The sequence below is a fragment of the Amia ocellicauda genome, unplaced genomic scaffold, assembly GCF_036373705.1.
Source record: "Amia ocellicauda isolate fAmiCal2 unplaced genomic scaffold, fAmiCal2.hap1 HAP1_SCAFFOLD_77, whole genome shotgun sequence".
Classification (NCBI taxonomy): Eukaryota; Metazoa; Chordata; class Actinopteri; order Amiiformes; family Amiidae; genus Amia; species Amia ocellicauda.
This window is the reverse complement of record NW_027103004.1, coordinates 167,756-192,500: the sequence shown is the minus strand read 5'-3', so window position 1 is coordinate 192,500 and position 24,745 is coordinate 167,756. Positions and strand designations below refer to the sequence as shown.

The 24,745-nt window shown below is 43.5% G+C and overlaps 18 non-coding genes and 3 pseudogenes across 18 annotated transcripts; all 21 read left to right on the top strand.

Annotated features, from left to right (window-relative positions):
* Nucleotides 1-688: 688 nt before the first annotated feature.
* Nucleotides 689-807, top strand: LOC136743092 (5S ribosomal RNA). Its single transcript, XR_010815207.1, has one exon. It is a non-coding gene; the product is annotated as a 5S ribosomal RNA (ribosomal RNA).
* A 1,055-nt stretch (nt 808-1,862) lies between these two features.
* Nucleotides 1,863-1,981, top strand: LOC136743160 (5S ribosomal RNA). Its single transcript, XR_010815271.1, has one exon. It is a non-coding gene; the product is annotated as a 5S ribosomal RNA (ribosomal RNA).
* Nucleotides 1,982-3,036: 1,055 nt separating this feature from the next.
* LOC136743229 (5S ribosomal RNA) lies at nt 3,037-3,155 on the top strand. Its single transcript, XR_010815335.1, has one exon. It is a non-coding gene; the product is annotated as a 5S ribosomal RNA (ribosomal RNA).
* Nucleotides 3,156-4,210: 1,055 nt separating this feature from the next.
* LOC136743265 (5S ribosomal RNA) lies at nt 4,211-4,329 on the top strand. The gene has a single exon (XR_010815370.1). It is a non-coding gene; the product is annotated as a 5S ribosomal RNA (ribosomal RNA).
* A 1,066-nt stretch (nt 4,330-5,395) lies between these two features.
* LOC136743248 (5S ribosomal RNA) lies at nt 5,396-5,514 on the top strand. Its single transcript, XR_010815354.1, has one exon. It is a non-coding gene; the product is annotated as a 5S ribosomal RNA (ribosomal RNA).
* A 1,055-nt stretch (nt 5,515-6,569) lies between these two features.
* Nucleotides 6,570-6,688, top strand: LOC136742988 (5S ribosomal RNA). The gene has a single exon (XR_010815107.1). It is a non-coding gene; the product is annotated as a 5S ribosomal RNA (ribosomal RNA).
* Nucleotides 6,689-7,754: 1,066 nt separating this feature from the next.
* LOC136743100 (5S ribosomal RNA) lies at nt 7,755-7,873 on the top strand. Its single transcript, XR_010815214.1, has one exon. It is a non-coding gene; the product is annotated as a 5S ribosomal RNA (ribosomal RNA).
* Nucleotides 7,874-8,928: 1,055 nt separating this feature from the next.
* Nucleotides 8,929-9,047, top strand: LOC136742987 (5S ribosomal RNA). Its single transcript, XR_010815106.1, has one exon. It is a non-coding gene; the product is annotated as a 5S ribosomal RNA (ribosomal RNA).
* A 1,055-nt stretch (nt 9,048-10,102) lies between these two features.
* On the top strand, nt 10,103-10,221 carry LOC136743155 (5S ribosomal RNA). Its single transcript, XR_010815266.1, has one exon. It is a non-coding gene; the product is annotated as a 5S ribosomal RNA (ribosomal RNA).
* A 1,066-nt stretch (nt 10,222-11,287) lies between these two features.
* On the top strand, nt 11,288-11,406 carry LOC136743066 (5S ribosomal RNA). The gene has a single exon (XR_010815182.1). It is a non-coding gene; the product is annotated as a 5S ribosomal RNA (ribosomal RNA).
* A 1,066-nt stretch (nt 11,407-12,472) lies between these two features.
* LOC136743367 (uncharacterized) lies at nt 12,473-12,581 on the top strand (annotated as a pseudogene).
* A 1,055-nt stretch (nt 12,582-13,636) lies between these two features.
* Nucleotides 13,637-13,755, top strand: LOC136742986 (5S ribosomal RNA). The gene has a single exon (XR_010815105.1). It is a non-coding gene; the product is annotated as a 5S ribosomal RNA (ribosomal RNA).
* A 1,066-nt stretch (nt 13,756-14,821) lies between these two features.
* On the top strand, nt 14,822-14,930 carry LOC136743329 (uncharacterized; annotated as a pseudogene).
* Nucleotides 14,931-15,996: 1,066 nt separating this feature from the next.
* Nucleotides 15,997-16,115, top strand: LOC136742985 (5S ribosomal RNA). Its single transcript, XR_010815104.1, has one exon. It is a non-coding gene; the product is annotated as a 5S ribosomal RNA (ribosomal RNA).
* A 1,055-nt stretch (nt 16,116-17,170) lies between these two features.
* LOC136742984 (5S ribosomal RNA) lies at nt 17,171-17,289 on the top strand. Its single transcript, XR_010815103.1, has one exon. It is a non-coding gene; the product is annotated as a 5S ribosomal RNA (ribosomal RNA).
* Nucleotides 17,290-18,355: 1,066 nt separating this feature from the next.
* On the top strand, nt 18,356-18,474 carry LOC136742983 (5S ribosomal RNA). The gene has a single exon (XR_010815102.1). It is a non-coding gene; the product is annotated as a 5S ribosomal RNA (ribosomal RNA).
* Nucleotides 18,475-19,543: 1,069 nt separating this feature from the next.
* Nucleotides 19,544-19,662, top strand: LOC136743256 (5S ribosomal RNA). Its single transcript, XR_010815361.1, has one exon. It is a non-coding gene; the product is annotated as a 5S ribosomal RNA (ribosomal RNA).
* A 1,066-nt stretch (nt 19,663-20,728) lies between these two features.
* Nucleotides 20,729-20,837, top strand: LOC136743327 (uncharacterized; annotated as a pseudogene).
* Nucleotides 20,838-21,903: 1,066 nt separating this feature from the next.
* On the top strand, nt 21,904-22,022 carry LOC136742982 (5S ribosomal RNA). The gene has a single exon (XR_010815101.1). It is a non-coding gene; the product is annotated as a 5S ribosomal RNA (ribosomal RNA).
* A 1,055-nt stretch (nt 22,023-23,077) lies between these two features.
* LOC136742981 (5S ribosomal RNA) lies at nt 23,078-23,196 on the top strand. The gene has a single exon (XR_010815100.1). It is a non-coding gene; the product is annotated as a 5S ribosomal RNA (ribosomal RNA).
* A 1,066-nt stretch (nt 23,197-24,262) lies between these two features.
* On the top strand, nt 24,263-24,381 carry LOC136742980 (5S ribosomal RNA). Its single transcript, XR_010815099.1, has one exon. It is a non-coding gene; the product is annotated as a 5S ribosomal RNA (ribosomal RNA).
* Nucleotides 24,382-24,745: the final 364 nt, after the last annotated feature.

The window sequence follows — 24,745 nt, the reverse complement described above, 5'->3', positions numbered from 1 at the left end:
TCATTCAAGGCACGGATGTGAATGCAACGGGATGAAATTACTGAAATGATGCCTGCCCTCGAACTGTGATGATGGACTACCCGACTCGCCAATAATATTGGGTTCTGGTGTATTGAAATACAGGAGCTGCTGGATTTGTGTGTTTTCTTACCCCCTCACCATAGTTTGTCAAATGTTTAAACAACTGAACTTATATTCAAGGTTTGTTTCTCTTCATATGTTTTACTGGTTTACATTTGTCTCAGCAACCTGTTGAATGATTCTTCTGCTTTCAAAACAAAATGACAACAGGATGAATGCACACACTTGAAAATACAATACATGCAATGTTATGCATCATAGTGATGCAACCTCCTTTCAGTTTCATACAGCATGTCAATTAAAATCCTTACTGAAATGCACACCTTCTCAAGATTGCGCTTGACTGGCGTGTCAGGCACTCAATTACAGCTGTTTTATCAAGACAATGTGTTCGTTTTGTAATATATAGTTCCGGTCTGGTGTGGCACCCCAGCTAACGCACAACGTTGCCACAATGTTGCCACAACGTGGCGTGTTAGCAGGGACTGTCTGCGGCGCGCTGGTGTGTCCCGGGCTTTAGAGTAGAGAGACAGTTCAACTGTAAGTATGAACGGCAGAAACGGATATTGCCTTCCCTATAAGTAGAGCGTCAGGGACAGCCTCCCTGGCTTACGGCCATACTAGCCTGAATATGCCCGATCTCGTCCGATCTCGGAAGCTAAGCAGGCTCGGGCCTGGTCAGTACTTGGATGGGAGACCGCCTGGGAATACCAGGTGCTGTAAGCTTTTGCATCTTTTACACACCAGAGGGCGACAAATCACGAGTTTTAACTTTGGATACACGCAATTTCATCATTATTTCAGATTTGACTTCCCCAAATACACAGGCATACAATAGATCTTGTTCTCCAACGTAAACGGTCCCTAGTAACTAGGGTACATTCGTAAATAAATTGAGCATCATGGCTAGAAGTGACTAAATGTTGCCTAATCTTTCTCATCGAGAAATGACACAATTACAGCAACACAAAAAGGAACTCCACCGGACAAAGTTCAGTGCTCACAAGGAGCCTCATTCAACACACACGGTTCCATTCCCATTCATGCAAAGCACGAAAGTGTAAAACTTGGGAACATACTTGAGAGCAAAGATCACATTCAATCTCATTCAAGGCACGGATGTGAATGCAACGGGATGAAATTACTGAAATGATGCCTGCCCTCGAACTGTGAAGATGGACTACCCGACTCGCCAATAATATTGGGTTCTGGTGTATTGAAATACAGGAGCTGCTGGATTTGTGTGTTTTCTTACCCCCTCACGATAGTTTGTCAAATGTTTAAACAACTGAACTTATATTCAAGGTTTGTTTCTCTTCATATGTTTTACTGGTTTACATTTGTCTCAGCAACCTGTTGAATGATTCTTCTGCTTTCAAAACAAAATGACAACAGGATGAATGCACACACTTGAAAATACAATACATGCAATGTTATGCATCATAGTGATGCAACCTCCTTTCAGTTTCATACTGCATGTCAATTGAAATCCTTACTGAAATGCACACCTTCTCAAGATTGCGCTTGACTGGCGTGTCAGGCACTCAATTACAGCTGTTTTATCAAGACAATGTGTTCGTTTTGTAATATATAGTTCCGGTCTGGTGTGGCACCCCAGCTAACGCACAACGTTGCCACAACGTTTCGTGTTAGCAGGGACTGTCTGCGGCGTGCTGGTGTGTCCCGGACTTTAGAGTAGAGAGACAGTTCAACTGCAAGTATGAGCGGCAGAAACGGATATTGCCTTCCCTTTAAGTAGAGCGTCAGGGACAGCCTCCCTGACTTACGGCCATACTAGCCTGAATACGCCCGATCTCGTCTGATCTCGGAAGCTAAGCAGGCTCGGGCCTGGTCAGTACTTGGATGGGAGACCACCTGGGAATACCAGGTGCTGTAAGCTTTTGCATCTTTTACACACCAGAGGGCGACAAATCACGAGTTTTAACTTTGGATACACGCAATTTCATCATTATTTCAGATTTGACTTCCCCAAATACACAGGCATACAATAGATCTTGTTCTCCAACGTAAACGGTCCCTAGTAACTAGGGTACATTCGTAAATAAATTGAGCATCATGGCTAGAAGTGACTAAATGTTGCCTAATCTTTCTCATCGAGAAATGACACAATTACAGCAACACAAAAAGGAACTCCACCGGACAAAGTTCAGTGCTCACAAGGAGCCTCATTCAACACACACGGTTCCATTCCCATTCATGCAAAGCACGAAAGTGTAAAACTTGGGAACATACTTGAGAGCAAAGATCACATTGAATCTCATTCAAGGCACGGATGTGAATGCAACGGGATGAAATTACTGAAATGATGCCTGCCCTCGAACTGTGATGATGGACTACCCGACTCGCCAATAATATTGGGTTCTGGTGTATTGAAATACAGGAGCTGCTGGATTTGTGTGTTTTCTTACCCCCTCACCATAGTTTGTCAAATGTTTAAACAACTGAACTTATATTCAAGGTTTGTTTCTCTTCATATGTTTTACTGGTTTACATTTGTCTCAGCAACCTGTTGAATGATTCTTCTGCTTTCAAAACAAAATGACAACAGGATGAATGCACACACTTGAAAATACAATACATGCAATGTTATGCATCATAGTGATGCAACCTCCTTTCAGTTTCATACTGCATGTCAATTGAAATCCTTACTGAAATGCACACCTTCTCAAGATTGCGCTTGACTGGCGTGTCAGGCACTCAATTACAGCTGTTTTATCAAGACAATGTGTTCGTTTTGTAAAATACAGTTACGGTCTGGTGTGGCACCCCAGCTAACGCACAACGTTGCCACAACGTTTCGTGTTAGCAGGGACTGTCTGCGGCGCGCTGGTGTGTCCCGGACTTTAGAGTAGAGAGACAGTTCAACTGCAAGTATGAGCGGCAGAAACGGATATTGCCTTCCCTTTAAGTAGAGCATCAGGGACAGCCTCCCCGGCTTACGGCCATACTAGCCTGAATACGCCCGATCTCGTCCGATCTCGGAAGCTAAGCAGGCTCCGGCCTGGTCAGTACTTGGATGGGAGACCGCCTGGGAATACCAGGTACTGTAAGCTTTTGCATCTTTTACACACCAGAGGGCGACAAATCACGAGTTTTAACTTTGGATACACGCAATTTCTTCATTATTTCAGATTTGACTTCCCCAAATACACAGGCATACAATAGATCTTGTTCTCCAACGTAAACGGTCCCTAGTAACTAGGGTACATTCGTAAATAAATTGAGCATCATGGCTAGAAGTGACTAAATGTTGCCTAATCTTTCTCATCGAGAAATGACACAATTACAGCAACACAAAAAGGAACTCCACCGGACAAAGTTCAGTGCTCACAAGGAGCCTCATTCAACACACACGGTTCCATTCCCATTCATGCAAAGCACGAAAGTGTAAAACTTGGGAACATACTTGAGAGCAAAGATCACATTCAATCTCATTCAAGGCACGGATGTGAATGCAACGGGATGAAATTACTGAAATGATGCCTGCCCTCGAACTGTGATGATGGACTACCCGACTCGCCAATAATATTGGGTTCTGGTGTATTGAAATACAGGAGCTGCTGGATTTGTGTGTTTTCTTACCCCCTCACCATAGTTTGTCAAATGTTTAAACAACTGAACTTATATTCAAGGTTTGTTTCTCTTCATATGTTTTACTGGTTTACATTTGTCTCAGCAACCTGTTGAATGATTCTTCTGCTTTCAAAACAAAATGACAACAGGATGAATGCACACACTTGAAAATACAATACATGCAATGTTATGCATCATAGTGATGCAACCTCCTTTCAGTTTCATACTGCATGGCAATTGAAATCCTTACTGAAATGCACACCTTCTCAAGATTGCGCTTGACTGGCGTGTCAGGCACTCAATTACAGCTGTTTTATCAAGACAATGTGTTCGTTTTGTAAAATATAGTTCCGGTCTGGTGTGGCACCCCAGCTAACGCACAACGTTGCCACAACGTTTCGTGTTAGCAGGGACTGTCTGCGGCGCGCTGGTGTGTCCCGGACTTTAGAGTAGAGAGACAGTTCAACTGCAAGTATGAGCGGCAGAAACGGATATTGCCTTCCCTTTAAGTAGAGCGTCAGGGACAGCCTCCCTGGCTTACGGCCGTACTAGCCTGAATACGCCTGATTTCGTCCGATCTCGGAAGCTAAGCAGGCTCGGGCCTGGTCAGTACTTGGATGGGAGACCGCCTGGGAATACCAGGTGCTGTAAGCTTTTGCACCTTTTACACACCAGAGGGCGACAAATCACGAGTTTTAACTTTGGATTCACACAATTTCATCATTATTTCAGATTTGACTTCCCCAAATACACAGGCATACAATAGATCTTGTTCTCCAACGTAAACGGTCCCTAGTAACTAGGGTACATTCGTAAATAAATTGAGCATCATGGCTAGAAGTGACTAAATGTTGCCTAATCTTTCTCTTCGAGAAATGACACAATTACAGCAACACAAAAAGGAACTCCACCGGACAAAGTTCAGTGCTCACAAGGAGCCTCATTCAACACACACGGTTCCATTCCCATTCATGCAAAGCACGAAAGTGTAAAACTTGGGAACATACTTGAGAGCAAAGATCACATTCAATCTCATTCAAGGCACGGATGTGAATGCAACGGGATGAAATTACTGAAATGATGCCTGCCCTCGAACTGTGATGATGGACTACCCGACTCGCCAATAATATTGGGTTCTGGTGTATTGAAATACAGGAGCTGCTGGATTTGTGTGTTTTCTTACCCCCTCACCATAGTTTGTCAAATGTTTAAACAACTGAACTTATATTCAAGGTTTGTTTCTCTTCATATGTTTTACTGGTTTACATTTGTCTCAGCAACCTGTTGAATGATTCTTCTGCTTTCAAAACAAAATGACAACAGGATGAATGCACACACTTGAAAATACAATACATGCAATGTTATGCATCATAGTGATGCAACCTCCTTTTAGTTTCATACTGCATGTCAATTGAAATCCTTACTGAAATGCACACCTTCTCAAGATTGCGCTTGACTGGCGTGTCAGGCACTCAATTACAGCTGTATTATCAAGACAATGTGTTCGTTTTGTAAAATATAGTTCCGGTCTGGTGTGGCACCCCAGTTAACGCACAACGTTGCCACAACGTTGCCACAACGTGGCGTGTTAGCAGGGACTGTCTGCGGCGCACTGGTGTGTCCCGGGCTTTAGAGTAGAGAGACAGTTCAACTGTAAGTATGAACGGCAGAAAAGGATATTGCCTTCCCTTTAAGTAGAGCGTCAGGGACAGCCTCCCTGGCTTACGGCCATACTAGCCTGAATACGCCCGATCTCGTCCGATCTCGGAAACTAAGCAGGCTCTGGCCTGGTCAGTACTTGGATGGGAGACCGCCTGGGAATACCAGGTGCTGTAAGCTTTTGCATCTTTTACACACCAGAGGGCGACAAATCACGAGTTTTAACTTTGGATACACGCAATTTCATCATTATTTCAGATTTGACTTCCCCAAATACACAGGCATACAATAGATCTTGTTCTCCAACGTAAACGGTCCCTAGTAACTAGGGTACATTCGTAAATAAATTGAGCATCATGGCTAGAAGTGACTAAATGTTGCCTAATCTTTCTCATCGAGAAATGACACAATTACAGCAACACAAAAAGGAACTCCACCGGACAAAGTTCAGTGCTCACAAGGAGCCTCATTCAACACACACGGTTCCATTCCCATTCATGCAAAGCACGAAAGTGTAAAACTTGGGAACATACTTGAGAGCAAAGATCACATTAAATCTCATTCAAGGCACGGATGTGAATGCAACGGGATGAAATTACTGAAATGATGCCTGCCCTCGAACTGTGATGATGGACTACCCGACTCGCCAATAATATTGGGTTCTGGTGTATTGAAATACAGGAGCTGCTGGATTTGTGTGTTTTCTTACCCCCTCACCATAGTTTGTCAAATGTTTATACAACTGAACTTATATTCAAGGTTTGTTTCTCTTCATATGTTTTACTGGTTTACATTTGTCTCAGCAACCTGTTGAATGATTCTTCTGCTTTCAAAACAAAATGACAACAGGATGAATGCACACACTTGAAAATACAATACATGCAATGTTATGCATCATAGTGATGCAACCTCCTTTCAGTTTCATACTGCATGTCAATTGAAATCCTTACTGAAATGCACACCTTCTCAAGATTGCGCTTGACTGGCGTGTCAGGCACTCAATTACAGCTGTTTTATCAAGACAATGTGTTCGTTTTGTAAAATATAGTTCCGGTCTGGTGTGGCACCCCAGCTAACGCACAACGTTGCCACAACGTTTCGTGTTAGCAGGGACTGTCTGCGGCGCGCTGGTGTGTCCCGGACTTTAGAGTAGAGAGACAGTTCAACTGCAAGTATGAGCGGCAGAAACGGATATTGCCTTCCCTTTAAGTAGAGCGTCAGGGACAGCTTCCCCGGCTTACGGCCATACTAGCCTGAATACGCCCGATCTCGTCCGATCTCGGAAGCTAAGCAGGCTCGGGCCTGGTCAGTACTTGGATGGGAGACCGCCTGGGAATACCAGGTGCTGTAAGCTTTTGCATCTTTTACACACCAGAGGGCGACAAATCACGAGTTTTAACTTTGGATACACGCAATTTCATCATTATTTCAGATTTGACTTCCCCAAATACACAGGCATACAATAGATCTTGTTCTCCAACGTAAACGGTCCCTAGTAACTAGGGTACATTCGTAAATAAATTGAGCATCATGGCTAGAAGTGACTAAATGTTGCCTAATCTTTCTCATCGAGAAATGACACAATTACAGCAACACAAAAAGGAACTCCACCGGACAAAGTTCAGTGTTCACAAGGAGCCTCATTCAACACACACGGTTCCATTCCCATTCATGCAAAGCACGAAAGTGTAAAACTTGGGAACATACTTGAGAGCAAAGATCACATTCAATCTCATTCAAGGCACGGATGTGAATGCAACGGGATGAAATTACTGAAATGATGCCTGCCCTCGAACTGTGATGATGGACTACCCGACTCGCCAATAATATTGGGTTCTGGTGTATTGAAATACAGGAGCTGCTGGATTTGTGTGTTTTCTTACCCCCTCACCATAGTTTGTCAAATGTTTAAACAACTGAACTTATATTCAAGGTTTGTTTCTCTTCATATGTTTTACTGGTTTACATTTGTCTCAGCAACCTGTTGAATGATTCTTCTGCTTTCAAAACAAAATGACAACAGGATGAATGCACACACTTGAAAATACAATACATGCAATGTTATGCATCATAGTGATGCAACCTCCTTTCAGTTTCATACTGCATGTCAATTGAAATCCTTACTGAAATGCACACCTTCTCAAGATTGCGCTTGACTGGCGTGTCAGGCACTCAATTACAGCTGTTTTATCAAGACAATGTGTTCGTTTTGTAAAATATAGTTCCGGTCTGGTGTGGCACCCCAGCTAACGCACAACGTTGCCACAACGTTGCCACAACGTGGCGTGTTAGCAGGGACTGTCTGCGGCGCACTGGTGTGTCCCGGGCTTTAGAGTAGAGAGACAGTTCAACTGTAAGTATGAACGGCAGAAAAGGATATTGCCTTCCCTGTAAGTAGAGCGTCAGGGACAGCCTCCCTGGCTTACGGCCATACTAGCCTGAATACGCCCGATCTCGTCCGATCTCGGAAGCTAAGCAGGCTCTGGCCTGGTCAGTACTTGGATGGGAGACCGCCTGGGAATACCAGGTGCTGTAAGCTTTTGCATCTTTTACACACCAGAGGGCGACAAATCACGAGTTTTAACTTTGGATACACGCAATTTCATCATTATTTCAGATTTGACTTCCCCAAATACACAGGCATACAATAGATCTTGTTCTCCAACGTAAACGGTCCCTAGTAACTAGGGTACATTCGTAAATAAATTGAGCATCATGGCTAGAAGTGACTAAATGTTGCCTAATCTTTCTCATCGAGAAATGACACAATTACAGCAACACAAAAAGGAACTCCACTGGACAAAGTTCAGTGCTCACAAGGAGCCTCATTCAACACACACGGTTCCATTCCCATTCATGCAAAGCACGAAAGTGTAAAACTTGGGAACATACTTGAGAGCAAAGATCACATTCAATCTCATTCAAGGCACGGATTTGAATGCAACGGGATGAAATTACTGAAATGATGCCTGCCCTCGAACTGTGATGATGGACTACCCGACTCGCCAATAATATTGGGTTCTGGTGTATTGAAATACAGGAGCTGCTGGATTTGTGTGTTTTCTTACCCCCTCACCATAGTTTGTCAAATGTTTATACAACTGAACTTATATTCAAGGTTTGTTTCTCTTCATATGTTTTACTGGTTTACATTTGTCTCAGCAACCTGTTGAATGATTCTTCTGCTTTCAAAACAAAATGACAACAGGATGAATGCACACACTTGAAAATACAATACATGCAATGTTATGCATCATAGTGATGCAACCTCCTTTCAGTTTCATACTGCATGTCAATTGAAATCCTTACTGAAATGCACACCTTCTCAAGATTGCGCTTGACTGGCGTGTCAGGCACTCAATTACAGCTGTTTTATCAAGACAATGTGTTCGTTTTGTAAAATATAGTTCCGGTCTGGTGTGGCACCCCAGCTAACGCACAACGTTGCCACAACGTTTCGTGTTAGCAGGGACTGTCTGCGGCGCGCTGGTGTGTCCCGGACTTTAGAGTAGAGAGACAGTTCAACTGCAAGTATGAGCGGCAGAAACGGATATTGCCTTCCCTTTAAGTAGAGCGTCAGGGACAGCTTCCCCGGCTTACGGCCATACTAGCCTGAATACGCCCGATCTCGTCCGATCTCGGAAGCTAAGCAGGCTCGGGCCTGGTCAGTACTTGGATGGGAGACCGCCTGGGAATACCAGGTGCTGTAAGCTTTTGCATCTTTTACACACCAGAGGGCGACAAATCACGAGTTTTAACTTTGGATACACGCAATTTCATCATTATTTCAGATTTGACTTCCCCAAATACACAGGCATACAATAGATCTTGTTCTCCAACGTAAACGGTCCCTAGTAACTAGGGTACATTCGTAAATAAATTGAGCATCATGGCTAGAAGTGACTAAATGTTGCCTAATCTTTCTCATCGAGAAATGACACAATTACAGCAACACAAAAAGGAACTCCACCGGACAAAGTTCAGTGCTCACAAGGAGCCTCATTCAACACACACGGTTCCATTCCCATTCATGCAAAGCACGAAAGTGTAAAACTTGGGAACATACTTGAGAGCAAAGATCACATTCAATCTCATTCAAGTCACGGATGTGAATGCAACGGGATGAAATTACTGAAATGATGCCTGCCCTCGAACTGTGATGATGGACTACCCGACTCGCCAATAATATTGGGTTCTGGTGTATTGAAATACAGGAGCTGCTGGATTTGTGTGTTTTCTTACCCCCTCACCATAGTTTGTCAAATGTTTAAACAACTGAACTTATATTCAAGGTTTGTTTCTCTTCACATGTTTTACTGGTTTACATTTGTCTCAGCAACCTGTTGAATGATTCTTCTGCTTTCAAAACAAAATGACAACAGGATGAATGCACACACTTGAAAATACAATACATGCAATGTTATGCATCATAGTGATGCAACCTCCTTTCAGTTTCATACTGCATGTCAATTGAAATCCTTACTGAAATGCACACCTTCTCAAGATTGCGCTTGACTGGCGTGTCAGGCACTCAATTACAGCTGTATTATCAAGACAATGTGTTCGTTTTGTAAAATATAGTTCCGGTCTGGTGTGGCACCCCAGTTAACGCACAACGTTGCCACAACGTTTCGTGTTAGCAGGGACTGTCTGCGGCGCGCTGGTGTGTCCCGGACTTTAGAGTAGAGAGACAGTTCAACTGCAAGTATGAGCGGCAGAAACGGATATTGCCTTCCCTTTAAGTAGAGCATCAGGGACAGCCTCCCCGGCTTACGGCCATACTAGCCTGAATACGCCCGATCTCGTCCGATCTCGGAAGCTAAGCAGGCTCCGGCCTGGTCAGTACTTGGATGGGAGACCGCCTGGGAATACCAGGTGCTGTAAGCTTTTGCATCTTTTACACACCAGAGGGAGACAAATCACGAGTTTTAACTTTGGATACACGCAATTTCATCATTATTTCAGATTTGACTTCCCCAAATACACAGGCATACAATAGATCTTGTTCTCCAACGTAAACGGTCCCTAGTAACTAGGGTACATTCGTAAATAAATTGAGCATCATGGCTAGAAGTGACTAAATGTTGCCTAATCTTTCTCATCGAGAAATGACACAATTACAGCAACACAAAAAGGAACTCCACCGGACAAAGTTCAGTGCTCACAAGGAGCCTCATTCAACACACACGGTTCCATTCCCATTCATGCAAAGCACGAAAGTGTAAAACTTGGGAACATACTTGAGAGCAAAGATCACATTCAATCTCATTCAAGGCACGGATGTGAATGCAACGGGTTGAAATTACTGAAATGATGCCTGCCCTCGAACTGTGATGATGGACTACCCGACTCGCCAATAATATTGGGTTCTGGTGTATTGAAATACAGGAGCTGCTGGATTTGTGTGTTTTCTTACCCCCTCACCATAGTTTGTCAAATGTTTAAACAACTGAACTTATATTCAAGGTTTGTTTCTCTTCATATGTTTTACTGGTTTACATTTGTCTCAGCAACCTGTTGAATGATTCTTCTGCTTTCAAAACAAAATGACAACAGGATGAATGCACACACTTGAAAATACAATACATGCAATGTTATGCATCATAGTGATGCAACCTCCTTTCAGTTTCATACTGCATGTCAATTGAAATCCTTACTGAAATGCACACCTTCTCAAGATTGCGCTTGACGGGCGTGTCAGGCACTCAATTACAGCTGTTTTATCAAGACAATGTGTTCGTTTTGTAATATATAGTTCCGGTCTGGTGTGGCACCCCAGCTAACGCACAACGTTTCCACAATGTTGCCACAACGTGGCGTGTTAGCAGGGACTGTCTGCGGCGCGCTGGTGTGTCCCGGGCTTTAGAGTAGAGAGACAGTTCAACTGTAAGTATGAACGGCAGAAACGGATATTGCCTTCCCTTTAAGTAGAGCGTCAGGGACAGCCTCACTGGCTTACGGCCATACTAGCCTGAATACGCCCGATCTCGTCCGATCTCGGAAGCTAAGCAGGCTCGGGCCTGGTCAGTACTTGGATGGGAGACCGCCTGGGAATACCTGGTGCTGTAAGCTTTTGCATCTTTTACACACCAGAGGGCGACAAATCACGAGTTTTAACTTTGGATACACGCAATTTCATCATTATTTCAGATTTGACTTCCCCAAATACACAGGCATACAATAGATCTTGTTCTCCAACGTAAACGGTCCCTAGTAACTAGGGTACATTCGTAAATAAATTGAGCATCATGGCTAGAAGTGACTAAATGTTGCCTAATCTTTCTCATCGAGAAATGACACAATTACAGCAACACAAAAAGGAACTCCACCGGACAAAGTTCAGTGCTCACAAGGAGCCTCATTCAACACACACGGTTCCATTCCCATTCATGCAAAGCACGAAAGTGTAAAACTTGGGAACATACTTGAGAGCAAAGATCACATTCAATCTCATTCAAGGCACGGATGTGAATGCAACGGGATGAAATTACTGAAATGATGCCTGCCCTCGAACTGTGATGATGGACTACCCGACTCGCCAATAATATTGGGTTCTGGTGTATTGAAATACAGGAGCTGCTGGATTTGTGTGTTTTCTTACCCCCTCACCATAGTTTGTCAAATGTTTAAACAACTGAACTTATATTCAAGGTATGTTTCTCTTCATATGTTTTACTGGTTTACATTTGTCTCAGCAACCTGTTGAATGATTCTTCTGCTTTCAAAACAAAATGACAACAGGATGAATGCACACACTTGAAAATACAATACATGCAATGTTATGCATCATAGTGATGCAACCTCCTTTCAGTTTCATACTGCATGTCAATTGAAATCCTTACTGAAATGCACACCTTCTCAAGATTGCGCTTGACTGGCGTGTCAGGCACGCAATTACAGCTGTTTTATCAAGACAATGTGTTCGTTTTGTAATATATAGTTCTGGTCTGGTGTGGCACCCCAGCTAACGCACAACGTTGCCACAATGTTGCCACAACGTGGCATGTAAGCAGGGACTGGCTGCAGCGCGCTGGTGTGTCCCGGGCTTTAGAGTAGAGAGACAGTTCAACTGCAAGTATGAGCGGCAGAAACGGATATTGCCTTCCCTTTAAGTAGAGCGTCAGGGACAGCCTTCCTGGCTTACGGCCATACTAGCCTGAATACGCCCGATCTCGGAAGCTAAGCAGGCTCGTGCCTGGTCAGTACTTGGATGGGAGACAGCCTGGGAAAACCAGGTGCTGTAAGCTTTTGCATCTTTTACACACCAAAGGGCGACAAATCACGAGTTTTAACTTTGGATACACGCAATTTCATCATTATTTCAGATTTGACTTCCCCAAATACACAGGCATACAATAGATCTTGTTCTCCAACGTAAACGGTCCCTAGTAACTAGTGTACATTTGTAAATAAATTGAGCATCATGGCTAGAAGTGACTAAATGTTGCCTAATCTTTCTCATCGAGAAATGACACAATTACAGCAACACAAAAAGGAACTCCACCGGACAAAGTTCAGTGCTCACAAGGAGCCTCATTCAACACACACGGTTCCATTCCCATTCATGCAAAGCACGAAAGTGTAAAACTTGGGAACATACTTGAGAGCAATGATCACATTCAATCTCATTCAAGGCACGGATGTGAATGCAACGGGATGAAATTACTGAAATGATGCCTGCCCTCGAACTGTGATGATGGACTACCCGACTCGCCAATAATATTGGGTTCTGGTGTATTGAAATACAGGAGCTGCTGGATTTGTGTGTTTTCTTACCCCCTCACCATAGTTTGTCAAATGTTTAAACAACTGAACTTATATTCAAGGTTTGTTTCTCTTCATATGTTTTACTGGTTTACATTTGTCTCAGCAACCTGTTGAATGATTCTTCTGCTTTCAAAACAAAATGACAACAGGATGAATGCACACACTTGAAAATACAATACATGCAATGTTATGCATCATAGTGATGCAACCTCCTTTCAGTTTCATACTGCATGTCAATTGAAATCCTTACTGAAATGCACACCTTCTCAAGATTGCGCTTGACTGGCATGTCAGGCACTCAATTACAGCTGTATTATCAAGACAATGTGTTCGCTTTGTAAAATATAGTTCCGGTCTGGTGTGGCACCCCAGCTAACGCACAACGTTGCCACAACGTTTCGTGTTAGCAGGGACTGTCTGCGGCGCGCTGGTGTGTCCCGGACTTTAGAGTAGAGAGACAGTTCAACTGCAAGTATGAGCGGCAGAAACGGATATTGCCTTCCCTTTAAGTAGAGCGTCAGGGACAGCTTCCCTGGCTTACGGCCATACTAGCCTGAATACGCCCGATCTCGTCCGATCTCGGAAGCTAAGCAGGCTCGGGCCTGGTCAGTACTTGGATGGGAGACCGCCTGGGAATACCAGGTGCTGTAAGCTTTTGCATCTTTTACACACCAGAGGGCGACAAATCACGAGTTTTAACTTTGGATACACGCAATTTCATTATTATTTCAGATTTGACTTCCCCAAATACACAGGCATACAATAGATCTTGTTCTCCAACGTAAACGGTCCCTAGTAACTAGGGTACATTCGTAAATAAATTGAGCATCATGGCTAGAAGTGACTAAATGTTGCCTAATCTTTCTCATCGAGAAATGACACAATTACAGCAACACAAAAAGGAACTCCACCGGACAAAGTTCAGTGCTCACAAGGAGCCTCATTCAACACACACGGTTCCATTCCCATTCATGCAAAGCACGAAAGTGTAAAACTTGGGAACATACTTGAGAGCAAAGATCACATTCAATCTCATTCAAGGCACGGATGTGAATGCAACGGGATGAAATTACTGAAATGATGCCTGCCCTCGAACTGTGATGATGGACTACCCGACTCGCCAATAATATTGGGTTCTGGTGTATTGAAATACAGGAGCTGCTGGATTTGTGTGTTTTCTTACCCCCTCACCATAGTTTGTCAAATGTTTAAACAACTGAACTTATATTCAAGGTATGTTTCTCTTCATATGTTTTACTGGTTTACATTTGTCTCAGCAACCTGTTGAATGATTCTTCTGCTTTCAAAACAAAATGACAACAGGATGAATGCACACACTTGAAAATACAATACATGCAATGTTATGCATCATAGTGATGCAACCTCCTTTCAGTTTCATACTGCATGTCAATTGAAATCCTTACTGAAATGCACACCTTCTCAAGATTGCGCTTGACTGGCGTGTCAGGCACGCAATTACAGCTGTTTTATCAAGACAATGTGTTCGTTTTGTAATATATAGTTCCGGTCTGGTGTGGCACCCCAGCTAACGCACAACGTTGCCACAATGTTGCCACAACGTGGCATGTAAGAAGGGACTGGCTGCAGCGCGCTGGTGTGTCCCGGGCTTTAGAGTAGAGAGACAGTTCAACTGCAAGTATGAGCGGCAGAAACGGATATTGCCTTCCCTTTAAGTAGAGCGTCAGGGACAGCTTCCCTGGCTTACGGCCATACTAGCCTGAATACGCCCGATCTCGGAAGCTAAGCAGGCTCGGGCCTGGTCAGTACTTGGATGGGAGACCGCCTGGGAATACCAGGTGCTGTAAGCTTTTGCATCTTTTACACACCAGAGGGCGACAAATCACGAGTTTTAACTTTGGATACACGCAATTTCATCATTATTTCAGATTTGACTTCCCCAAATACACAGGCATACAATAGATCTTGTTCTCCAACGTAAACGGTCCCTAGTAACTAGGGTACATTCGTAAATAAATTGAGCATCATGGCTAGAAGTGACTAAATGTTGCCTAATCTTTCTCATCGAGAAATGACACAATTACAGCAACACAAAAAGGAACTCCACCGGACAAAGTTCAGTGCTCACAAGGAGCCTCATTCAACACACACGGTTCCATTCCCATTCATGCAAAGCACGAAAGTGTAAAACTTGGGAACATACTTGAGAGCAAAGATCACATTCAATCTCATTCAAGGCACGGATGTGAATGCAACGGGATGAAATTACTGAAATGATGCCTGCCCTCGAACTGTGATGATGGACTACCCGACTCGCCAATAATATTGGGTTCTGGTGTATTGAAATACAGGAGCTGCTGGATTTGTGTGTTTTCTTACCCCCTCACCATAGTTTGTCAAATGTTTAAACAACTGAACTTATATTCAAGGTTTGTTTCTCTTCATATGTTTTACTGGTTTACATTTGTCTCAGCAACCTGTTGAATGATTCTTCTGCTTTCAAAACAAAATGACAACAGGATGAATGCACACACTTGAAAATACAATACATGCAATGTTATGCATCATAGTGATGCAACCTCCTTTCAGTTTCATACTGCATGTCAATTGAAATCCTTACTGAAATGCACACCTTCTCAAGATTGCGCTTGACTGGCGTGTCAGGCACTCAATTACAGCTGTTTTATCAAGAGAATGTGTTCGTTTTGTAATATATAGTTCCGGTCTGGTGTGGCACCCCAGCTAACGCACAACGTTGCCACAATGTTGCCACAACGTGGCGTGTTAGCAGGGACTGTCTGCGGCGCGCTGGTGTGTCCCGGGCTTTAGAGTAGAGAGACAGTTCAACTGCAAGTATGAACGGCAGAAACGGATATTGCCTTCCCTTTAAGTAGAGCGTCAGGGACAGCCTCCCTGGCTTACGGCCATACTAGCCTGAATACGCCCGATCTCGTCCGATCTCGGAAGCTAAGCAGGCTCGGGCCTGGTCAGTACTTGGATGGGAGACCGCCTGGGAATACCAGGTGCTGTAAGCTATTGCATCTTTTACACACCAGAGGGCGACAGATCACGAGTTTTAACTTTGGATACACGCAATTTCATCATTATTTCAGATTTGACTTCCCCAAATACACAGGCATACAATAGATCTTGTTCTCCAACGTAAACGGTCCCTAGTAACTAGGGTACATTCGTAAATAAATTGAGCATCATGGCTAGAAGTGACTAAATGTTGCCTAATCTTTCTCATCGAGAAATGACACAATTACAGCAACACAAAAAGGAACTCCACCGGACAATGTTCAGTGCTCACAAGGAGCTTCATTCAACACACACGGTTCCATTCCCATTCATGCAAAGCACGAAAGTGTAAAACTTGGGAACATACTTGAGAGCAAAGATCACATTCAATCTCATTCAAGGCACGGATGTGAATGCAACGGGATGAAATTACTGAAATGATGCCTGCCCTCGAACTGTGATGATGGACTACCCGACTCGCCAATAATATTGGGTTCTGGTGTATTGAAATACAGGAGCTGCTGGATTTGTGTGTTTTCTTACCCCCTCACCATAGTTTGTCAAATGTTTAAACAACTGAACTTATATTCAAGGTTTGTTTCTCTTCATATGTTTTACTGGTTTACATTTGTCTCAGCAACCTGTTGAATGATTCTTCTGCTTTCAAAACAAAATGACAACAGGATGAATGCACACACTTGAAAATACAATACATGCAATGTTATGCATCATAGTGATGCAACCTCCTTTCAGTTTCATACTGCATGTCAATTGAAATCCTTACTGAAATGCACACCTTCTCAAGATTGCGCTTGACTGGCGTGTCAGGCACTCAATTACAGCTGTTTTATCAAGACAATGTGTTCGTTTTGTAATATATAGTTCCGGTCTGGTGTGGCACCCCAGCTAACGCACAACGTTGCCACAACGTTTCGTGTTAGCAGGGACTGTCTGCGGCGCGCTGGTGTGTCCCGGACTTTAGAGTAGAGAGACAGTTCAATTGCAAGTATGAGCGGAAGAAACGGATATTGCCTTCCCTTTAAGTAGAGCGTCAGGGACAGTCTGCCTGGCTTACGGCCATACTAGCCTGAATACGCCCGATCTCGTCCGATCTCGGAAGCTAAGCAGGCTCGGGCCTGGTCAGTACTTGGATGGGAGACCGCCTGGGAATACCAGGTGCTGTAAGCTTTTGCATCTTTTACACACCAGAGGGCGACAAATCACGAGTTTTAACTTTGTATACACGCAATTTCATCATTATTTCAGATTTGACTTCCCCAAATACACAGGCATAGAATAGATCTTGTTCTCCAACGTAAACGGTCCCTAGTAACTAGTGTACATTCGTAAATAAATTGAGCATCATGGCTAGAAGTGACTAAATGTTGCCTAATCTTTCTCATCGAGAAATGACACAATTACAGCAACACAAAAAGGAACTCCACCGGACAAAGTTCAGTGCTCACAAGGAGCCTCATTCAACACACACGGTTCCATTCCCATTCATGCAAAGCACGAAAGTGTAAAACTTGGGAAAATACTTGAGAGCAAAGATCACATTCAATCTCATTCAAGGCACGGATGTGAATGCAACGGGATGAAATTACTGAAATGATGCCTGCCCTCGAACTGTGATGATGGACTACCCGACTCGCCAATAATATTGGGTTCTGGTGTATTGAAATACAGGAGCTGCTGGATTTGTGTGTTTTCTTACCCCCTCACCATAGTTTGTCAAATGTTTAAACAACTGAACTTATATTCAAGGTTTGTTTCTCTTCATATGTTTTACTGGTTTACATTTGTCTCAGCAACCTGTTGAATGATTCTTCTGCTTTCAAAACAAAATGACAACAGGATGAATGCACACACTTGAAAATACAATACATGCAATGTTATGCATCATAGTGATGCAACCTCCTTTCAGTTTCATACTGCATGTCAATTGAAATCCTTACTGAAATGCACACCTTCTCAAGATTGCGCTTGACTGGCGTGTCAGGCACTCAATTACAGCTGTTTTATCAAGAGAATGTGTTCGTTTTGTAATATATAGTTCCGGTCTGGTGTGGCACCCCAGCTAACGCACAACGTTGCCACAATGTTGCCACAACGTGGCGTGTTAGCAGGGACTGTCTGCGGCGCGCTGGTGTGTCCCGGGCTTTAGAGTAGAGAGACAGTTCAACTGTAAGTATGAACGGCAGAAACGGATATTGCCTTCCCTTTAAGTAGAGCGTCAGGGACAGCCTCCCTGGCTTACGGCCATACTAGCCTGAATACGCCCGATCTCGTCCGATCTCGGAAGCTAAGCAGGCTCGGGCCTGGTCAGTACTTGGATGGGAGACCGCCTGGGAATACCAGGTGCTGTAAGCTTTTGCATCTTTTACACACCAGAGGGCGACAAATCACAAGTTTTAACTTTGGATACACGCAATTTCATCATTATTTCAGATTTGACTTCCCCAAATACACAGGCATACAATAGATCTTGTTCTCCAACGTAAACGGTCCCTAGTAACTAGGGTACATTCGTAAATAAATTGAGCATCATGGCTAGAAGTGACTAAATGTTGCCTAATCTTTCTCATCGAGAAATGACACAATTACAGCAACACAAAAAGGAACTCCACCGGACAAAGTATAGTGCTCACAAGGAGCTTCATTCAACACACACGGTTCCATTCCCATTCATGCAAAGCACGAAAGTGTAAAACTTGGGAACATACTTGAGAGCAAAGATCACATTCAATCTCATTCAAGGCACGGATGTGAATGCAACGGGATGAAATTACTGAAATGATGCCTGCCCTCGAACTGTGATGATGGACTACCCGACTCGCCAATAATATTGGGTTCTGGTGTATTGAAATACAGGAGCTGCTGGATTTGTGTGTTTTCTTACCCCCTCACCATAGTTTGTCAAATGTTTAAACAACTGAACTTATATTCAAGGTTTGTTTCTCTTCATATGTTTTACTGGTTTACATTTGTCTCAGCAACCTCAGCAAAAATGATTCTTCTACTTTCAAAACAAAATGACAACAGGATGAATGCACACACTTGAAAATACAATACATGCAATGTTATGCATCATAGTGATGCAACCTCCTTTCAGTTTCATACTGCATGTCAATTGAAATCCTTACTGAAATGCACACCTTCTCAAGATTGCGCTTGACTGGCGTGTCAGGCACTCAATTACAGCTGTTTTATCAAGACAATGTGTTCGTTTTGTAATATATAGTTCCGGTCTGGTGTGGCACCCCAGCTAACGCACAACGTTGCCACAATGTTGCCACAACGTGGCGTGTTAGCAGGGACTGTCTGCGGTGCGCTGGTGTGTCCCGGGCTTTAGAGTAGAGAGACAGTTCAACTGTAAGTATGAACGGCAGAAACGGATATTGCCTTCCCTTTAAGTAGAGCGTCAGGGACAGCCTCCCTGGCTTACGGCCATACTAGCCTGAATACGCCCGATCTCGTCCGATCTCGGAAGCTAAGCAGGCTCGGGCCTGGTCAGTACTTGGATGGGAGACCGACTGGGAATACGAGGTGCTGTAAGCTTTTGCATCTTTTACACACCAGAGGGCGACAAATCACGAGTTTTAACTTTGGATACACGCAATTTCATCATTATTTCAGATTTGACTTCCCCAAATACACAGGCATACAATAGATCTTGTTCTCCAACGTAAACGGTCCCTAGTAACTAGGGTACATTCATAAATAAATTGAGCATCATGGCTAGAAGTGACTAAATGTTGCCTAATCTTTCTCATCGAGAAATGACACAATTACAGCAACACAAAAAGGAACTCCACCGGACAAAGTTCAGTGCTCACAAGGAGCCTCATTCAACACACACGGTTCCATTCCCATTCATGCAAAGCACGAAAGTGTAAAACTTGGGAACATACTTGAGAGCAAAGATCACATTCAATCTCATTCAAGGCACGGATGTGAATGCAACGGGATGAAATTACTGAAATGATGCCTGCCCTCGAACTGTGATGATGGACTACCCGACTCGCCAATAATATTGGGTTCTGGTGTATTGAAATACAGGAGCTGCTGGATTTGTGTGTTTTCTTACCCCCTCACCATAGTTTGTCAAATGTTTAAACAACTGAACTTATATTCAAGGTATGTTTCTCTTCATATGTTTTACTGGTTTACATTTGTCTCAGCAACCTGTTGAATGATTCTTCTGCTTTCAAAACAAAATGACAACAGGATGAATGCACACACTTGAAAATACAATACATGCAATGTTATGCATCATAGTGATGCAACCTCCTTTCAGTTTCATACTGCATGTCAATTGAAATCCTTACTGAAATGCACACCTTCTCAAGATTGCGCTTGACTGGCGTGTCAGGCACGCAATTACAGCTGTTTTATCAAGACAATGTGTTCGTTTTGTAATATATAGTTCCGGTCTGGTGTGGCACCCCAGCTAACGCACAACGTTGCCACAATGTTGCCACAACGTGGCATGTAAGAAGGGACTGGCTGCAGCGCGCTGGTGTGTCCCGGGCTTTAGAGTAGAGAGACAGTTCAACTGCAAGTATGAGCGGCAGAAACGGATATTGCCTTCCCTTTAAGTAGAGCGTCAGGGACAGCTTCCCTGGCTTACGGCCATACTAGCCTGAATACGCCCGATCTCGGAAGCTAAGCAGGCTCGGGCCTGGTCAGTACTTGGATGGGAGACCGCCTGGGAATACCAGGTGCTGTAAGCTTTTGCATCTTTTACACACCAGAGGGCGACAAATCACGAGTTTTAACTTTGGATACACGCAATTTCATCATTATTTCAGATTTGACTTCCCCAAATACACAGGCATACAATAGATCTTGTTCTCCAACGTAAACGGTCCCTAGTAACTAGGGTACATTCGTAAATAAATTGAGCATCATGGCTAGAAGTGACTAAATGTTGCCTAATCTTTCTCATCGAGAAATGACACAATTACAGCAACACAAAAAGGAACTCCACCGGACAAAGTTCAGTGCTCACAAGGAGCCTCATTCAACACACACGGTTCCATTCCCATTCATGCAAAGCACGAAAGTGTAAAACTTGGGAACATACTTGAGAGCAAAGATCACATTCAATCTCATTCAAGGCACGGATGTGAATGCAACGGGATGAAATTACTGAAATGATGCCTGCCCTCGAACTGTGATGATGGACTACCCGACTCGCCAATAATATTGGGTTCTGGTGTATTGAAATACAGGAGCTGCTGGATTTGTGTGTTTTCTTACCCCCTCACCATAGTTTGTCAAATGTTTAAACAACTGAACTTATATTCAAGGTTTGTTTCTCTTCATATGTTTTACTGGTTTACATTTGTCTCAGCAACCTGTTGAATGATTCTTCTGCTTTCAAAACAAAATGACAACAGGATGAATGCACACACTTGAAAATACAATACATGCAATGTTATGCATCATAGTGATGCAACCTCCTTTCAGTTTCATACTGCATGTCAATTGAAATCCTTACTGAAATGCACACCTTCTCAAGATTGCGCTTGACTGGCGTGTCAGGCACTCAATTACAGCTGTTTTATCAAGAGAATGTGTTCGTTTTGTAATATATAGTTCCGGTCTGGTGTGGCACCCCAGCTAACGCACAACGTTGCCACAATGTTGCCACAACGTGGCGTGTTAGCAGGGACTGTCTGCGGCGCGCTGGTGTGTCCCGGGCTTTAGAGTAGAGAGACAGTTCAACTGCAAGTATGAACGGCAGAAACGGATATTGCCTTCCCTTTAAGTAGAGCGTCAGGGACAGCCTCCCTGGCTTACGGCCATACTAGCCTGAATACGCCCGATCTCGTCCGATCTCGGAAGCTAAGCAGGCTCGGGCCTGGTCAGTACTTGGATGGGAGACCGCCTGGGAATACCAGGTGCTGTAAGCTATTGCATCTTTTACACACCAGAGGGCGACAGATCACGAGTTTTAACTTTGGATACACGCAATTTCATCATTATTTCAGATTTGACTTCCCCAAATACACAGGCATACAATAGATCTTGTTCTCCAACGTAAACGGTCCCTAGTAACTAGGGTACATTCGTAAATAAATTGAGCATCATGGCTAGAAGTGACTAAATGTTGCCTAATCTTTCTCATCGAGAAATGACACAATTACAGCAACACAAAAAGGAACTCCACCGGACAATGTTCAGTGCTCACAAGGAGCTTCATTCAACACACACGGTTCCATTCCCATTCATGCAAAGCACGAAAGTGTAAAACTTGGGAACATACTTGAGAGCAAAGATCACATTCAATCTCATTCAAGGCACGGATGTGAATGCAACGGGATGAAATTACTGAAATGATGCCTGCCCTCGAACTGTGATGATGGACTACCCGACTCGCCAATAATATTGGGTTCTGGTGTATTGAAATACAGGAGCTGCTGGATTTGTGTGTTTTCTTACCCCCTCACCATAGTTTGTCAAATGTTTAAACAACTGAACTTATATTCAAGGTTTGTTTCTCTTCATATGTTTTACTGGTTTACATTTGTCTCAGCAACCTGTTGAATGATTCTTCTGCTTTCAAAACAAAATGACAACAGGATGAATGCACACACTTGAAAATACAATACATGCAATGTTATGCATCATAGTGATGCAACCTCCTTTCAGTTTCATACTGCATGTCAATTGAAATCCTTACTGAAATGCACACCTTCTCAAGATTGCGCTTGACTGGCGTGTCAGGCACTCAATTACAGCTGTTTTATCAAGACAATGTGTTCGTTTTGTAATATATAGTTCCGGTCTGGTGTGGCACCCCAGCTAACGCACAACGTTGCCACAACGTTTCGTGTTAGCAGGGACTGTCTGCGGCGCGCTGGTGTGTCCCGGACTTTAGAGTAGAGAGACAGTTCAATTGCAAGTATGAGCGGAAGAAACGGATATTGCCTTCCCTTTAAGTAGAGCGTCAGGGACAGTCTGCCTGGCTTACGGCCATACTAGCCTGAATACGCCCGATCTCGTCCGATCTCGGAAGCTAAGCAGGCTCGGGCCTGGTCAGTACTTGGATGGGAGACCGCCTGGGAATACCAGGTGCTGTAAGCTTTTGCATCTTTTACACACCAGAGGGCGACAAATCACGAGTTTTAACTTTGTATACACGCAATTTCATCATTATTTCAGATTTGACTTCCCCAAATACACAGGCATAGAATAGATCTTGTTCTCCAACGTAAACGGTCCCTAGTAACTAGTGTACATTCGTAAATAAATTGAGCATCATGGCTAGAAGTGACTAAATGTTGCCTAATCTTTCTCATCGAGAAATGACACAATTACAGCAACACAAAAAGGAACTCCACCGGACAAAGTTCAGTGCTCACAAGGAGCCTCATTCAACACACACGGTTCCATTCCCATTCATGCAAAGCACGAAAGTGTAAAACTTGGGAAAATACTTGAGAGCAAAGATCACATTCAATCTCATTCAAGGCACGGATGTGAATGCAACGGGATGAAATTACTGAAATGATGCCTGCCCTCGAACTGTGATGATGGACTACCCGACTCGCCAATAATATTGGGTTCTGGTGTATTGAAATACAGGAGCTGCTGGATTTGTGTGTTTTCTTACCCCCTCACCATAGTTTGTCAAATGTTTAAACAACTGAACTTATATTCAAGGTTTGTTTCTCTTCATATGTTTTACTGGTTTACATTTGTCTCAGCAACCTGTTGAATGATTCTTCTGCTTTCAAAACAAAATGACAACAGGATGAATGCACACACTTGAAAATACAATACATGCAATGTTATGCATCATAGTGATGCAACCTCCTTTCAGTTTCATACTGCATGTCAATTGAAATCCTTACTGAAATGCACACCTTCTCAAGATTGCGCTTGACTGGCGTGTCAGGCACTCAATTACAGCTGTTTTATCAAGAGAATGTGTTCGTTTTGTAATATATAGTTCCGGTCTGGTGTGGCACCCCAGCTAACGCACAACGTTGCCACAATGTTGCCACAACGTGGCGTGTTAGCAGGGACTGTCTGCGGCGCGCTGGTGTGTCCCGGGCTTTAGAGTAGAGAGACAGTTCAACTGTAAGTATGAACGGCAGAAACGGATATTGCCTTCCCTTTAAGTAGAGCGTCAGGGACAGCCTCCCTGGCTTACGGCCATACTAGCCTGAATACGCCCGATCTCGTCCGATCTCGGAAGCTAAGCAGGCTCGGGCCTGGTCAGTACTTGGATGGGAGACCGCCTGGGAATACCAGGTGCTGTAAGCTTTTGCATCTTTTACACACCAGAGGGCGACAAATCACAAGTTTTAACTTTGGATACACGCAATTTCATCATTATTTCAGATTTGACTTCCCCAAATACACAGGCATACAATAGATCTTGTTCTCCAACGTAAACGGTCCCTAGTAACTAGGGTACATTCGTAAATAAATTGAGCATCATGGCTAGAAGTGACTAAATGTTGCCTAATCTTTCTCATCGAGAAATGACACAATTACAGCAACACAAAAAGGAACTCCACCGGACAAAGTATAGTGCTCACAAGGAGCTTCATTCAACACACACGGTTCCATTCCCATTCATGCAAAGCACGAAAGTGTAAAACTTGGGAACATACTTGAGAGCAAA